Source organism: Rissa tridactyla, chromosome 1 (assembly GCF_028500815.1).
Source record: "Rissa tridactyla isolate bRisTri1 chromosome 1, bRisTri1.patW.cur.20221130, whole genome shotgun sequence".
Lineage (NCBI taxonomy): Eukaryota > Metazoa > Chordata > Aves > Charadriiformes > Laridae > Rissa > Rissa tridactyla.
This window is the reverse complement of record NC_071466.1, coordinates 144196109-144213013: the sequence shown is the minus strand read 5'-3', so window position 1 is coordinate 144213013 and position 16905 is coordinate 144196109. Positions and strand designations below refer to the sequence as shown.

Genomic DNA, 16905 nt, shown 5'->3' with positions numbered 1-16905 from the left:
GATTTTTGGAGGTCGCAATAGTGAGAAGGAAGCCTTTGCAAGGCATCATTCACCTTCTTCATTTTGTTTTATACATGTGTGATCAGCTGGGGAGGTGGAGGGCAAGCACAGGCCAACCGTGTAATGTAGAAATACTGAGAGATAATGTTGCTGGAAGTTATTTGGAATAAACAAGCTCATTTCCCCTTTGTACATCAGCTGTCATCCTTTAATCTCTTCATATTGGCTTTTTTTTAATGCTTTTATGGACATCATCTGCTGTGCTTCCTGTATCCTGTGTCACTTGATGATAAAGCTTTGTAAGATACCACTGTTAAGTTGCCTCAGACTTTGTGGTGATTAATTAAATTCTTTGTTTCTTTCTCTCCAGTGTCAGAAGTTTTTATGGGTCAGTGGTACTGCCTCAAGAGTGACGGTGGAGATCAGCATTAAGTCTGGTCCCCTGGGTGAGTAGTCTAACCCACCACATCGGTGATGTCTCTAATATCTGCATATCTGCTGTTTTTTTGCTTGATACCTTACACAACGGCTCCTTTAGGCTTTTATTTCAAATGTCATTAAAATGATGTTGTATACAGCTTCCAGCAGGAGTTGTAGAAGAATGTCATGCTGCTTCTGCTTGTATAGGCACCCATTTATTTGGTATCTTTTAAAGGATCACTTAACATCTGAACCGCTGTTCAGATTCAGGGAGGCTTCCCACGTTTTAAGGACAGTGGCTTTGGAGTTAACATATGGCCTGTGGCAGAGCAATGTAAAATATTTTGATTATGCAAGAAATAAAACTGAAGTGACCTGGCATATGATGAGCTCGAGCAACGCCAGTGCACCAGTACGAGGCCCAGTGGACTTGCCGTGCCTGCGTGATGCTTCTGCGCTGTGCGTGTGCAGTTAATCTGACTCAGCAGGTCTACGGCAGTGTGCAGAGAAACTGCCAAGAGCTTTCAGATTACTGGGGCAAGTTTATGTGAGAACACATGCAACAAAATAGACTATCTGTTGCATTACCCCATGGAAATGGCCTAGTTTAGTTGACTTCCAAGGAGCAGCATTTTGCATTCAGTCTAGACTGATTTGATCCAAGTAGCCTAGTGCATGTCAGAGCTGTCAGTCTTGTCTTGGGAACAGATATGTCTCATCTACTTTGTTTTGGATATTACAGTATGATTTAGCATGACTTGGCATCCTAAATTCCAACTGGCTCTTCATGTGGAGAGCTGGGTAGCATTGCTGCATCTGCATTTCAGCCATGCACCCTACGGCGAGGATGTGCTCACTCCGTGACACCACCAGTGGGGTCCCTGCTGCTTGCTGGGTCTCTCCTTCTGACTGATGTGTTTTTTCTGTTTTATACTATGTACAAACGCTTGCCACGACCCATGTCTACGAGTGTGCTGCATCCTTTGTCTTGGCTTGCTGCCCTCCAACTGCTCTTGTCTCTGAACCCCTCATCCTTGTCTTATCACTGGGTGACGAGCACGGTATTTGTTTGTACTGTCCTCTCTGAGGTGGTGTATGTTAGCCCGCTGGAGAAGCAAGCATACCTCCATTCCTGTGATGCATCTACATAAGGCTCTGATCACTTGTCCAGTGCCCATGAAAGTCTGCCTATGTTAGCTTGTCAGCTTCTGTCCCGCTTCCGTCCCCCTTATTCTCAACTGCTGTCTTCATGCTTCATTGCTTCATAAGGCTGTCTCCCCACTCCAGCTGGGACTTGTTGCCTTTTTGTCTATGCTTTCTGTGGTGGATGGGTTGGATTGCCCTCCAGTTCCCCTGCACACCATGTGTGGCTGGTGCCCATACACCCTGATGTTCCCTACGCTGCCTAGAGGCCAGCTGATATGGTCAGTGATGGCTGCTGTTCCTCACAACGTTTAATGGCCTGTAACGCAAGGGGGGTGCTTGCCTTGCACCCACAGGTTTGCTAACAGATGTCGGGCTTTGGAAAGGGCAGCAAGCCCCTCCTCTGCTGTCTGGGACCACTCGTGTGCTGCCACTGAGGGCTCGGTGCTCTCCTGGCTTTGGTCACTGCTGCTGCCTAGTGCTGTCCTGCATCCCTAGCTGCTCTGCAGGCCCACAGTATGCAAGGACTGGTGTCTCATTTGAAATGTTATTTCCTTTCTTTCACTCCCTTTCCCTCTCCATAGCCTTTGGAGTGCCTCTTCTTGGATCTCTGACTATTCCCACAGTAAATCACTGTGTGTGAGCTCTCTCTGGGATTCACAGGCTTCCCGGGGTCTCACACTGAACCTGGAAAGAGGTGGATGTTGTTCCCTGTTTGTCAGGAACCCTGAATTCCAGTGTCAAATATTTTTATTCCCTGTGTTTTTAATCAGAGGTCTGCTGGCTCCAGAAGCAGTTATCATCTATTGTCTCCCATCCTGGTCACATTTCTTCAGTTTTATTGCTGCTTATCAGAGTTGCTGGAATTTGAGTCGGTCATGGCTGTAAAAACATCGTTAAAAGTCCGATGTTGGCTGGCAGCCATGGCCTGCTGGATGTGTGTTTGGAGACTTTCAATCTGCTGGCGTCACCATGCAAATGTCTTGCCTTCACTGGAAGTCTCTACCTCTTTGCTCTCCAGATGCTGTGCTGGTTTCCCGTCCCCACGAGCAGCAGAAGTTTAGGGACCTAAATCTGCTTTGTTTTCCCTGTCACTTGTGCTATTGCTCCTCAGAAGGGTTGTGTGTCCATGCCCATCCATCCCAGGCTGTAGTAGCGAGTGCTCAGTTCTCCTTTCTCCATTCCTGTAGCTCCAGTGCTGGCATGTTTCTGGTATTTGGAGGCATGCTGTTCGAGTTAGACCCCTTGCCCTCGGCAATTGGTCCAGAAGGCTGGAGCTGATTTCTTCAGCTGCTGCTTGCTTTCACCATTAAATAAATAAGTAATAGCCTTTCCTGACAAGATGGCAAGAAATCCCAATGCCTGACTCAGCGTTGACAGGAGCAGTGGGCTGCGTTTCAGGCTGCTCTCTGCATCTCCCGGCCAGGGGGAGGAACATGGGCTTTCTCGTTGCGTTGCCTCAAGTTCAGCCCAGATGTCTGAGCTTCAGCCTCACCACACAAAATACGCTGATGTGTTTTGAGTGACGTTTCTGTGTCTCTGCCTCCTGCCTCTATTGAGCTGTAGAAGCATGGATTCCCATCCCGTTGTTCCTTCCCTAGCAAGCACCGTGTTAAATATGGTGCTGAAAGTCCAGCCATGGCCCACACTAAGGCAGCGTGTATAAATAATCCAGAAAAGCTAAATAAGGCTTTTAAAATAAGCCTTAGCAGAGGGAGCCGCTTTAATGTGGTGCCATGAAGACACAGAAACTCAGCTATGTCCGTGTAGCTAGATTGATTCATACGTCCTGTGGCTGTTGTTCTTTCCTAGCAAATTCCATGCAGGTTTTCAGGTCCTTCTTCACCTCACTCCATCAGTTCTTGGGACTGCTTTGAGTTAAAGTCTGCACTTGGTGATGGCAGATTGCCTGGGTGTCCAAAACTGAAACGGAGCATGCACATGCAGCACTGAAATACTACATGTCCAGTCCACCCTGTTACAGTGCCTGTGTGCAAAAGACAGAAATTAGTATTTTGGGTTTTTTCGTTTTTTTTTTTTTCCCTGGTGTCACATTGAATATAGAAGGGAAAGAATTACAAGGCTGCTTCTCCGTGCGTCTCATTATTGTGTTTATTAGCACTTGCTAACTTGTCCTGCAGGGTCCAGCCCACACACAGCTTTTCTTGGGCTTTTAATAGTTGTGCTCAACTGAAATGTGCTCAAAATAGTAATAATTTAAAACATTTCCCCAGAGCCTGTGGCTACCCTGCATGTTTATGGAAGTTGTACCACTGCCCGCGGGTGGGGCGCCGGGGGTTCCTGGGCCACCCCCAGCCCTGTTCCTGCCAGGCTGCTGGAGCAGAGGGGTTGTGGTGTGCGTGCCGGGGCAGGCGTGGGGCAGAGCCCCACGGGGCCTGGGCAGGGAAGTGGTGCCCATGTGGGGCATGGCACAGTTCACACTGCTGCAGCTTTAGGATGTGTAGGGTGGGGGTATTGCCTTCATGTTGATGTGTTACCCAAGACTGCTGCACAGCAGTGGGTCTAGTGCAAGGTAAGATTCCTCATTTTTAGGGAATGTGGTGCCTTCCTCTTGCACAGACCTCCCCTTGCCATAAGCCAGTATGTTTGTATTAGGGCATTAAATGACGTGGGGATACTGATCAGAGGTCAGGTTTGATCTGATTTGCTGCTGGATTCGGTAAGAGTTAAAACCACCAACCTATTTATTTATTTTTAAGTTAACATTTCTCTTGTGTGAATGACGCCCCATCCCATGTAATCCTGTCAGCTGAGCAATGATCCTCGGACTGGAGGCGATGGGGAAGGAGAGTGCTGCGCCGGCAGGTGGTGGTAGGGATGGAAGGAGGCAGGATTTTTCTCGTTTGTTTTTTTTCCTCCCTCTCTTTTGAGAGGCTGCTTGCAGAAAGCAGTATGTTATTATGCTTTTGTTCTTCACATTCTATGTGATGTGGTTTGAGTAATGTTAATGTAACTTAATGTTACGCTCACCCACAGTACTATTGGTGGCTCTCTTAACATACATAAATCTCTGCAGAGAGAGCGGGAGTTGTATTTATCTGTAAATAGTTAGCATACTGCCCTGTTTATCTAGCGTGTGACCTCTCTGTTGCACACTGCCTCCCTCCCATACGGCCCTTTTTATTTAATTGACTTTTCCAATCCTGACGGTCGCTTTATATTCAGAAAATATAAATTCATCCCCTACAAAGCTTTCAAACCTGATTAATTTTTTCCCCTTAGTTCTTTGAGAAATTCTTTTTGTTCTCTTCAAGCTTGAGAATGTACATTTCCCCTGTTTATTTAGATGAGCTTATTTTGTCTGCAGAAACCCGGTCATACGATACACTTCTTTTCTTGCATTTATAATCCTGTGAGGTTTATGTATTGGGAATAATCTTTGTGAGCTGGAAGATGATTGTCCAATCTGTTTTAAGATGTCCCACTTTCTGAGTATTGCATCTCATTAGGAATACAGTTGGCTGTTTGCATGGCTTTTTTCTTCCTCTATATAGCTTGGGGGAGAAAATATATCATTTCATCATCTAGTAATAATGCTTGGCACTTTGTTTGCGTCTTCAAAGAACTATACGGCTATAAATTGAATAATTTCTATAACAGTGTGTAGTAGTTTCTTGTTCACTTTCCCCATCTGTAAAATCGGGCAAATAACAATGAGGAGTCAAGTGATGACCTTAGGCCATGAAAGGAGAAACAAAATCAACTTGAGTTCCCAGCTCCCTGACTTGTACTAGAAGAGCACTACACCTCTTTCTTGTTCAAACTACAGAAGGGTGGTGGTGGTGGGGAAAGTTTGATTCTGGTTGACGACAAAAGGAAAGGGAGAGCTGTTTATCTTTCATGATCTTGCCTAACCTTGTTAATGATTTAGTTAAATGCATTTGTTGGTAGTGTTTTTTTGGTGTTTGTTTTTAAATACCTTGTCTAACTTACTGATGTGGTTGTCACTTCTCAGTGTGTGGCTGGAGGTATGCGAGGAATTGTCTGGAGTTTATAAAGGCGAAGCGGCATGTAAATTGGGTTAGGGTTGTTGGGGAGGGGAGAGTGTCACTCGCTGCCAGCTGGGGCATCTCTCTGCTCCTTCCCTCCTCTTCCCCTTCAAACCAGAAGCAGGGGAAACCTTTTCTCTAGTATACGGAAATATTTTTTCCGCATCTTGTTTTTCATCTGAGACTGAGATGGGAAAAGTGAGCCATCCTAAATGGGGACTGTGTTGACACATGGCATATATAGAAACTGATTCTTTTTGTCTCATCTACCACATGCCACGCTAGGATTCTTTTTTCACCTCATGGGCTCAGAGCGGTGTCTGGGATTACTTCATTTGCAAAAATAATTTTACACAACTGCACTAGGCTGTAGGGCTTGATTTACAGCTGCTTAATTACCTGAGAAGACTTTCAAATGTGTTGCATGCCATATAGAAAAGGCGAGTGCCACAAATAGCGAACTGCAGAATTACGAACCCTGTTACAGAGGAAGTCATGGTAACAGTATTGTTGACTGCTTGTTCGAAGTTAGTCAAAACTTCTTTTTTCAGGAATTTTGGCTTTTTCTAAAGGTGCTTTGGAGAACTGGGCAGCATTAGAACAGTTTAGTCCTCCTGGGGAGGAAAGATAATCTGCTTGGTGAAAAGTGGCTTGGTTCAGAGGAGCATGGAAATCACACAAAGAATTTCTTCATCTTTCTTTGGAAAAATCCTGTGGCTGCTTCTCCGCCCGTTCTCAGAGGTTCCCTGGCCACCTTCTAGTTGGCTTCAGATGCCTTGTTTGATAAACTTTCTGGTGAAAATCTTGTGTGAGTTAACGCAATTTTATTCTGGGCATGCCCTGCTAGTGAAGGTGGTGGAGAAAGCAGCTGTCTTCAGCCATGTGTGTGCTCTGTCTGTGGATGCAAAACTTTGCCGAGCCTTTATTAGGGGATCAAGACTTAACTTCAAGATTATATCCCTTCCAGTGCTGAGCAGAGCTGTCCTGAGCCACGGCATGCTCACAGGGCTCCAGTTTCATCCAGTGTTTCTCATGGTACCCAAATTGCTGACTGCTTGTCAGCTGACTCTTTGAGGAGCTGAATGTGGCTATTCACCATTTGGGATGTTTTTCCCTTGCTGGGCCTGGGGAGCCCTCAGGGCTGGGTTGGGACCTGGACTTTGCAGCAGCATGAAAGCTTTACTTGCAGGGTGCGAGCACTTCTGGGTCTTTGCAGTCTCTCCTTTGTCATCTGACAACTTCTCTCAGAAGAAACATCAGCAGCTCAGCATGTGGGGAGCTGCATGTTTGCCTTGGGCTGTTTTGTTGCTGTTTTTGTTGTTTTGTTTTGTTTTTAGTTTTGTGTTTTGTGTTTTTTTGAGGTATTGCAACCAAAAATGGTGAGTGCTTCCAAGAATGTGTTCAAGGTGAATTGCTCGAACATGCTGATAACCCTTACCAACGATTTTTTTTAATATCCTTTAGTATCTCTGTGTGTTATTTAGGTATTTAAAATTAAGAGAGGGAGGGAGCTACCTGACTTTTTGGATACTTCTTGCTTTTCCTCTTTCCCCCCCAATGCAAATTCACCAAAACTTGGGTAACTTCTCAGCTGTAAGAAGAATTGCATGTCCTTCTGCTTGGCAGAGCCTTGAGAGTTGGATGCTGTGCCTGGCCTCACATGGCAACTGCTCCTTGGAGCACCATCGCCCCAGCGTCCAACACAGTAGTCACAGGGCTGAAGAGGACTTTTCCTGCCGTTGCCCGTTTGTGCCTGCAGTTGTGCCAAGCATGAGAACTGAGGGCAGGGTTGTTTGGGATTTTTTTTTTTTTCCCCCATGCTTCCTCCTAACTGTTTGCGAGCAGCAAAGAGAAGGGAGAAGCTGTCATGTATTACAGAATGATCACAAATCGCAAACATCATGGGCACCCAAGAGAGTAAGAAAGTATCCGGGGAAGGAAAAGGGTGGACACCAGCTTGAATGAAAGGAAAGAAGTGTGAGATGGCAGCCAGAAGGTGATCGCAGCCAGAGGGAAACGGGGGGCAGGTACTGTGGTGGATACCTGTGCCAGTGCAGTTCCCTGTGGTGAACTTGATTACTACCCTTCCCAGTTTTATTGGTGTAGCTAGGAAATACCATTCTAAAATAACATAAGGGAACACAGAGTATTTTTTCATTTTTAAGATCTTAAATTTGAAACTTCCATGTTAAACCTGCCTGCCCAGCTGCCCATATCCCCACAACCTCACAAACAAACCTTGCGTGGTAGCTGGACTTTTGTTGCCTCCCTTCTTACAGTTTTATTTGTTGTAGTACATCTATAGTAATGTGACTCCAGGATTTAGGGTGGCTTTGGGAAATGGCTAGGATTAGCAGGACAGGTGATGATCTTTGATTGCAAAATTAAGTGGTATGAGTTGATGTTTAAGGGAAGCCACCTCAGCTGCTGCTTCAGGAGGAAGGTATGTTGTGCCTTGGGGTGTGCAGGATGCCAGCAGGCATGCGCCTTCCCTTGGGACTGTCTGGGGCATCCCTGGGCTGGGAGGTGATGGCCCAGGTGTGCGGATGGCCCTTGCCCAGAAGAGCTTGGACAAGGTCATTTTTTTGCCTGGGGCATCAAACCCCTATCAGAAAGCACTGAGAACTTTAAGGTCTTGAATGGAAAACCAGCTGTTGTCATCTTTTCAGCTCTCCTTACAGCAAATTGGCCAGTTCTCCTTTAAAGGTGCCTACCAACCTAACACATTCTATGATTCTGTTTCTCCTGTTTTTGAAAGGCTGAGTTGATGCTGACCAGGTTTGACAAGTGATAACCAGGAAGCCTGCCTGTGTTCTCTTTTGTGATTAAAGCTATAAGCTGGCCCCCTGAAGTTAGGAAGGCAGTAGCTTCCAGGTTGAGGTATCTGGAAAATATCAAGGAGTAGGTGACAAGGTGTGAAAGGCAAGGGCAGCTCTGAGCGGTGAGACCTCTCCAGGAACCTTCTGGGAGCAGGGACTGGGGATAGACCGATGCTCCGCTGGCAGCAATGGCAGCACGAGTGGTGCTGGTTGCAACTAGAGATGGGCTGAAGCAGGATGTCTGTCAGTTTTCCCCCAGCCTTCCATTTGTCTAAGGTGGGCTCAGATCCATACTGCATGAAATTGATGCCTGCTTATCTCAGCCTGCTTATCTGCTGGCCAGCCCATACACTCACTCCCAGATGTTCTCTATCTCAAAACCAGAGATGCACCTGAAATCGTCTTTTCAGGAATTGGAGGCTTTTTTTGATAAAGCTGTCTGTCTGCAAGTGTTTTCAAGGACATGTCGCACTCTTGAAATCATGGTATTAAAATAATTGCCTTTGAAATGAAGGGGAGGTCATGTGCCCTACATCAGAAATTCCTCTTAGTGCTTATTAATCTGGTATATAAATGTCATGGCTTACGTCCACAGGGTGTTTATATTGAATTTTTAACGGTGTCAGTATCGCTTCAGAATAAATGCCATATAATCTGGTTATGAGCAATGTTCTTAATTTAGATACCAAAAATAGGACATAGACAAATCTGAGTTACTGTGAGAAAGTAGGAGAGGAAATAGCCTTGCCACATGAGGGGAGATCAAATTCAATTGAATCATCTGGTGTTTAATGTAATGGTAAGGCCAGAGAATTCAGTCCGTTTCATTAGGATAACACGATGATTGCCATATTTTCTCTTATCTTTGTTTCTTTTCTGAAGGCCCGATTCTCCTCTGGTATACCCGTACTGAGGTGTTTAAAGAGGGGGTAGGTTGGGAAACACCCTTTCTACTTTTTCCTCCCCCCTGAGCAGTTCAGTGCATGCTGATTCGAGGTACATAAAGCAGTAGGGACTTTGATTTATCCCCCACCACCAGCCCCCTGGTTTGAGGGAGATGCAGTTGTTCCTCAGAGACCTACAGTGAGCAGCACTGACAAGATGCGCATTTGGGGAGTAGAATCATTCTTGCTGGTGGGCATCATCCAAGAGGTCGGATGTTTGAAGCACCTTCCACAAGCCAACCGTCCTACGCCTGAGGAGGTTCCTTTTCTCATACTGTTAGAAGCTGTTTTTAAATAACAACAATGAAACTAATACAAGCATCAATAGCTAATAATAATCAGTACCCGATAAACTAACAGCACTAGTATTGCAGGCTGTCCCTGCAGGTTGATGACTGAGTGGCCAGCATTTTGGTCCTCACCCATGAGCGGCAAAGGCTGTTAACTTTTAGGTGAGTTGTTGTCTGTGTTCTGGGCAGGCAGGGGAGCTTCCTCCCAGACTCCAGTCGCTTTGGTGAAGGCATTGTCCGGCCCATTCCCTTCTGCAGGTGCAGCCTGCTCTCCCACCGTCACAGCTCTCTCATACAATAGAGCAGCCCTCGTTTGACCTGATTCACTTGAATATTTTTTGTTTTGTTTTCTGTGCGGAGTCAAGCTTATGGGTCACAGTGGTTCTATGTAACCTCAAGTAAATTTTATGTAGAAATACCTTGGTAAAGAAATTGCTTTTCTGTGTGATGGTGGTGTCACACAGAACCAAAGTGATCTGGACCAAGATCCATATTGGAAGAGAACATGTCTTTGTTGCAGACTTGATTTGAGTTTTGTAACTTCAGCATTTCCCTTGGGCCCAAATACCTTCCCTTGGGTGCCCCCCTGCCACCACCATAGCTGTGCTCTGGTAGTGCCTCTAAGTGGAGAAGGAAGGAAGATTGTGGAGACTTGCTCACCTTCGGTTTGTGGCAGAGGTCATCTCTGGCAGCTGATGGACTGAAGTCAGTCAAGATGAGGAGAGCTGGTATTTCACTGTGGACCTTGTCACAGAGGGCTGGTGTTACTGCAAGCACCCACAGGTTGCACAAAGCTGGCAGGATCTGTATTTTGAGGTCCTGTTTTGGTCGCTTAGTCAAACAGGCAGCTGGTGTTAAAATTGTTCCCATTAGGAGCATGCTTGTCCTCAAACATGGGCTTGCGCAACTTGCTGATCTCAGGCTGGGTGGGTCTTGCTGAAAAGACTCTGTGCCGACAGAGAGACTGTCTCTATTTCAGGCTGTGGTTCAGCTAGGTTGTCAATCCAATTTAAGGGGACAGACAATAAACACTGTGAAATGCTGAGCTGGTGTGAAGCTTCTTTGCTGATAAGGAGCTGTTCAAAATATTTGGGAAGTTCAACTCTGCTGTGGGAGTGAGCAACCAGTCCTGGCTGCACTCACAAGGCTCCGTGCCTGGGGTATTCTGGCTGATTTGCCCACTTGGCTTGATGCCGAGCAGTCGAGACTTGATGTGCCCTGGGTGTCGTTCTGCCTGAGGTCCACCAGGCGATGGCAGTGGTAAAGCAGTCGTGGTGGTTCTGCCATCTGGGCAGCAAACAGCCATCTCTGCCCATGTGTGGACAGAAATTAGGGTTATGTATCCTATCAGGTGCTGCAGCATTGTTGGGAAAAGCGAAACTGAGCTGACGGCAGCTCTGGTCCCCTTTGTTCCCAGCTCCCAGCACAAGATGAAAATCCGATAGGTGGGGGATGCCACTTTCTGCTACACCTCTGGCTATTTTGGGGAGAACCTTATTGACTGTCAAAGGTTTCAGCCCCAAAATAGTCTGGCAATGGAGCAAAAGCAGCCTGCAGCTGCCAGCTTGCAGGTGCTCACAGGAGCTGCTTTGTGTGTTTGATGCTTTTCCGTCCAGGACCTTGGTGTGGATTTCCATTATTGCTGCCTTTCTTTCTCGTTCCTCCCTCTGCTTCTGGTGCTTCTCAGTACAACAGTTTGCCACTGTTTATTGCTTCCTTGCAGTTCTTGGACACTGTTGGAAGTTAACACCTTTGCATCCTGTGAGTAGAGTAGGTAGCCTTGCCCCACTTGTGTATTCCTGCTCCTTTATAGCCATTTCTCGTCGTTTCATTTAGGGACTTTCTTTGCAGCTGTGCTCCTATTCACAAGACCTCTGCCAGCTGCGCTGCAGTGCTCTGAGCAGAGAAGTAGGAGGAGTGATGTACACAGGCCAACACAAATGTGGTATTGTGTCCTCCGCATAGCTCCTGCAAGCGCTTGTCTGGATCAGATGCTCGGTGCCTGGGTGTGATGTTAAGGTTATGCTTCTGTGTTCAGTGGGGTGTTGCCAACCAGTGATAATCCCCTGTCACTAAAGATAGGGGCAGCACTGCTCTGAGCAACTGAAATAACTACCTGTTGGGAGGATGGGAAAGGGAAGCCCAACACATTGCTACATGAGAAGAAATTATTAGTGTAGTCAGTTATGACAGCAAGAAACTCTGTACGTACACAACAAATAGCAGTAATGAACTAGGGCTGTCTCTTAATGCTTCTACTGTCTGATTAGTTTTTAGCATGTGTTAGTCTCTACTACTGCAAAATATGTAGTCAGTTCTGAGGTTTGCGTTACTAAGAGTGTGTGTTGTGTATAATTTATAGTGTATTATGACAGCTGTAGAGAATGCTGTGATCCACACCATGGAGCCCTGACTTACGGCTGAGTTGCTATCTCCTGTATTATTTACAAGAAGTTTGGAGCTTTGCTGGTGTTACAACAGGAGAGGAAACGTGTGTAGTCATGTTACTCTCATTAGGCATTTGCATATGGCTCTTGGAGCATGGCACAACACAAAGTTGCTGGCCTGCAGCCACGCCAGCTTCTTGGGATCTTGTCAGATCTTACAAGCAAAGGAGCGCCAGGATGGGTCACGGTTCTTGGACAAGAAACCTCCAAGGAACAGGCTGCTCTTGCAGCGATACTGGAGATGTCCTTGTGGTGCCATGTGTATTTTGGCGTGCATGTGCTCGGCGTGTTTCTCTTTTTTTATTGTTACTTGGTATTTTCTTACTTCAGAAGAGCACTGTACTATTTTCTAGTGTTAATTGGAAATAACACTTGATTTTCCTCTCCCCCATCCTGTGCTCAGTTCTAAATGATTTGCAGATGAATTGCTTGAGATCTGCAGACAGGTATAGTGTTGATTATTTACAATATAACAATTACTCAGCCACGAGCTGAATATCCATCCACACTAAGAATGGCCTTAGTAGCAGTGTGGAGCTGTGATTGAGATTCTGGGATGCTATTTTCATGTGGAGCACCGTCTTTTTCCCTACTGGTGCAAAGTTCCCAAAAGTGAGAAGTTCCCACTGGTGAGAATTTTGCACAGGGTAAGCTAACCTGTTAAAGTAGCCACGAAGACCAGAGTAACAGGAGTCTCAGCTCAGGTGAGCAACTTTTAACCTAAACCCTTCAGGACGACTGGTTTAGCTAAGCTGTTTCTTTTGATTTAATGCCCAGTTTACTTCATCTTTATGTCTGTCTTCAGTCAGGTTAGGTCTCTTGAGTTTGGCAGTCGGAATTAGGAAAAGAATATATTTTTCACAGTGTAGGCTTATCCTTTGAGTTGGTATGCTGCTGTGTAGATGTTCAAAATTGCTGTCCCCACCTAATCTGGAAGTTTTCTGCCTTGGACCACACTGCTTTAGTACTAGGAGGGCCTTGGGCCAGGCTGCCTCAGTGTAGGGTGTTGTGTGAATACAGTGCAGGTGGTCTCAGCAATCAGGAGCACTGTGAAGTACAGCCCGAGGAATGCCTGTGGCATGAGAACTCACCCGCGACCGTGTGGAAAATGTTTCCTCTAGCTGGAAGGGAGTGTTGCAGCTGTCTGGCCGTGGCTTCTCAGTATTGGTTTCAGGCCTGAAGAAGTCCTCTGTCCCAGAACCCGTGGGTTTCCCTCCTTCATCCTGCAAGCTCCCAGGGCAGCCCTGTTAGCTGGAGCGCTGCCCTCTGGGCACAAGTCGCCTTGCTGGTCACTCACTGTAGGGTCAGTGCTAAATGTTTCCTCCCAATGCCCTAGGCACATGGTTAGATCAGATGGGCTTTGTTACCTGTTTACTCAGCAGGCTGCCTTTGGGGCACATTGTGTTGGGGATGTCATAGGTGCCTTACTCAGACCTGTCTTTTCCCAGTTGAGTACACACTTACGTGCTAAATTGCTTCCCTCCATGGAAGGTCACCTCTTCAATATTGCCCTTGCCCTTCCACTGCTGGGTCCCCTATTTCTGATACCTGGATATCCTCTGGCTCTTTTCCTCCTGGTTCAGTAGTTAGGCAGTGTAGGCAGCATAAGCGATCTAGTCCGGCCCAAGTATAAGTTGCAAGGGAACACAGACAAAGTCAGTCTTTGAAAGAAACTCCCCGAACACTGGTAGGATCTTTTCCCAGTGAGACTGTTGCCACAGCCAGAACCTCCTGCAGCATCAACACGGGATGCAGGATTTGGCCCGGGGTCTGTCCTTGGCTGTGCCAAGTTGGAAGAGGCTGACAAGAACTGGGAGTTCTCTCCAGGGCTGCGGACAGAGTTCGTATTGCAGCGTAGCAACAGCAAGTAAAAGTTTCTTCTCCTTAAATAATGACATTTCTATAAATCATAAGCAACTTTTGGCTGAGTAACAATAAAGTTGGTTTGCAGAAGCTTCAAAATGGGAACAAAAATGTCAGAAGTGTGACTGAACATCAGCGCTTGTTTCATTGATAACTGAGGCTTGGTTTAGGAAAACGGGATGCCAGTAGTTGTAGTTGTCTTGTTCATATTATTTTCCCAAGTCTTTTCTTACACAAAATAATGCAACACAGGGAATTAAACTCCTACTTTTTTGAAGGCTTTTAATTAGTACTGATTCAGGTCTTGCAGTCTGTAAAATACAGCACATCACACTACTTCATCTTGGATAGTGCTCCACTTTTTTTTTTTTTTTTTTAAAGACAATTTAAATAGAACATTATGGGAGGGGGGAAAAAAAGGAAAGCAGAGCACAGAAATGGCAAGTTAGTATTCTTGACATTTCTTGGAAAGCTGCTTAAGATTACCTCCTTAAAATGGCAGATTTCGCCTGCAAGTCAAGTAGAGGAGCAGGAACTGATATTTCATTAAAATACTATGAGAAGCCTGAATGCATTTATTGTCCTTGGGACACTTGCAAGAAACAAGAGCTTGCTATTTGGAACCGTTAGAAGTTTTAACGAAGGGCAAAAAACAAATCCCAAAGGCCAACTGCATGACTTGGACACCTCTGCTGCCAGAGATCTGGTTGTTACCACACAGTGATGCCTTCCCCCCCCACCCCTTTCTTCTTCTTCGTCTGGATGTACTTGTGAAACCTTTTAATGTTGGATGTTGAATCAGAATGTAGATAAACTGGAGTGATGATTGCTCTTACACGTTGTTAAACGTGTGGCCAGATGGACTTTCTTCCGAAAGTTTATAAAGAAGTGATGAGAAATGAGGAGACTACAGCTTTCTCAAGGATCTGCCACGTGGACAGTGCTTTTTTAAGGTGTTTTCATAGAATTGAGAGTTATTCTGGGTGTTTTCTTTTTCTCTTACCTCACAACATCAAGGAGTTGGGCTTCTGTCAAAGACTCTTTACTTCAGTTTGAAAAAATGAAGTTGGAAAGGTTGTGAGATTGAAAGATAATCTGCTGTGTAAGGTCTGTAACAGCAGGAGCAATTGTGTGGTGTGTTATTGTTCCATTTTTGAAAGCGCTACTTTGGCACTTCTAATAAACTTGTATTTAAGGCAACAAGTTTAATATTATCTATCTGTACTTTCCACTCAGATTATATTGCAATAAATCTTAGACTCAGAAAATGAGAAGGAAATGCTTCTTATAAATTCCTTACCTTCAGTCGCTTTTTAAGGTAAGGCATTTTCCAATCAGGGGAAATGATTGTTAATGAAACACAACATAATGGCAATATATTTTGTGAGGCTTTAACAGCAGTAATCTTGCACTTAGTTACATGCAAGCGCTCCTTGTACTTAACGTGGATTTCCACAAGCTTCAGCAGGGCTTCCTGTTGGGCTTGTAGCTTATTTGCACGCAGTATTTATCTCCAGTGATCAAGAAAGCCTGGGTAAGGCAGCTGAAGCGTGTCGGCAATTGCAGGGGCACGTAGCTTATGCAAAATTGAGCGCACAGTTGCAGTGGCTGGTCTTAAAAGTTTGTCCTAGAGAAGTCCTTGTGTTGTAGCATTTAAGCTCTTAGAGCTTTCTTGTAGGCTTGGCTTTTTGACTTTGCTAGAAAGCCACTAATAACAGTGTTATTTCAGTAACACAGTATTTCCAAGGTATTTCAGTACTTGCAAAACTGTAGTGTACCGGGAATGAATGCGCTCATGTTGATTGATGCATAGCAATTCGTTTGCAAAAGTAACAGAGCTTATCGACAAGACCTGAACCTCTGTGAAGTAAAATATCGCGACAGTTATGTCTTGCCAGCAAAACCTTGAAGTAGATTAATCCATCTACTTCAGCGTCAGTGTTTCGTGCTGTGAGGAGGGTAGTTACCGTAGCGCTTTTGTAGTGCTGCTGGAAGGGGTGGGTGCAGTAGTGGGCCTTTCTGTGAGCAGCTCAGCACACCGGTGTTGATCTAGAGCTGCCACCATTTCTGTCTGGGGGCAGAAGAGGCAACCTTGCACAGCTGCTTAAATGCCTCTGCTGTGGGCTGTTACCGTGTAGCGGTAAGCAAATGATGAGCTGTCCCTGAGAGGAGCTGTACTATGACAGGACCCCTGCATGAAGATGTATGATGATTTACATCCTGAAATAAGCAATGTTTCTTTTCTTAAACGGGGCAGGAGCTGTAGGTCTTTTGTATATGTAACGTAAACATTCGTGCCAGTTTGGGATTTACTTTTCCCTTCTTAAGCAGCAGGGTCATTGTAGTTGGGACCTTGGCATCACCAGTGTCTTCTGCAAGCTCACGCTAGTCTGCCTGAGTGCTTTCTTTTCGTTCAGCAGAGTAAGAGCAAGATCCTCCTCTGAGGGAGGATCCCATCCTAACTTTAGGCAGGGAAACAAAATCTGCAGTGCTTCAGAGCTAAATATAACCCCAGAAACAGTCCCTCCAGTGATGGCTCAGTAAGCACACGACAAATAGTCAGCCCCAACAAAGGGAAATATAGGGGCAATAGTTTAAAATAGTTATTTTTAGAGATCTATTTTATATAAAGCAAGAATCAACCTTTTAAAACTCCTTTAGTGTTTGAGAACAAGTGAGACTTACCTCTTTGAGGTAACTCCTGAGTCTCCGTGTATATCACAAAGGATTTGGCCCCAGATGTTCCCATGGTTTGCGAAGGAAGCTGCTTAGTTCATGGTGACGATGAGAAAATATAATTACTTGTTTACTTCAGTTTATTTAGGGAGGGGTTTTGGTTTGGGGTTTTGTTTTTTTTTTGGCATGGTAATAGAAGACAACTTCTAGGACCTTCTTTTTTCAACTGGTCCAGTGAGGTCCTTGGTTTGAGGCACAAAGACCTAGTACATCTTGCCAGCCACTCCCTTTGC

General features: G+C 45.5%; 1 protein-coding gene across 14 annotated transcripts in view; it reads left to right on the top strand.

The window, feature by feature from the left end:
• The window catches only part of PPFIBP1 (PPFIA binding protein 1), a 118887-nt gene that overhangs the window by 30520 nt on the left and 71462 nt on the right, over window positions 1-16905 (top strand). For 12 of the 14 annotated variants that reach the window (XM_054187494.1, XM_054187549.1, XM_054187556.1 and 9 more), the window contains one exon: window positions 371-446. The gene's annotated coding sequence lies outside the window, so the exon portion shown is untranslated. Of the gene's footprint in view, window positions 1-370; window positions 447-2147; window positions 2261-16905 lie in introns of all 14 variants that reach the window. The other 2 variants (XM_054187504.1, XM_054187500.1) reach the window with 1 other exon arrangement.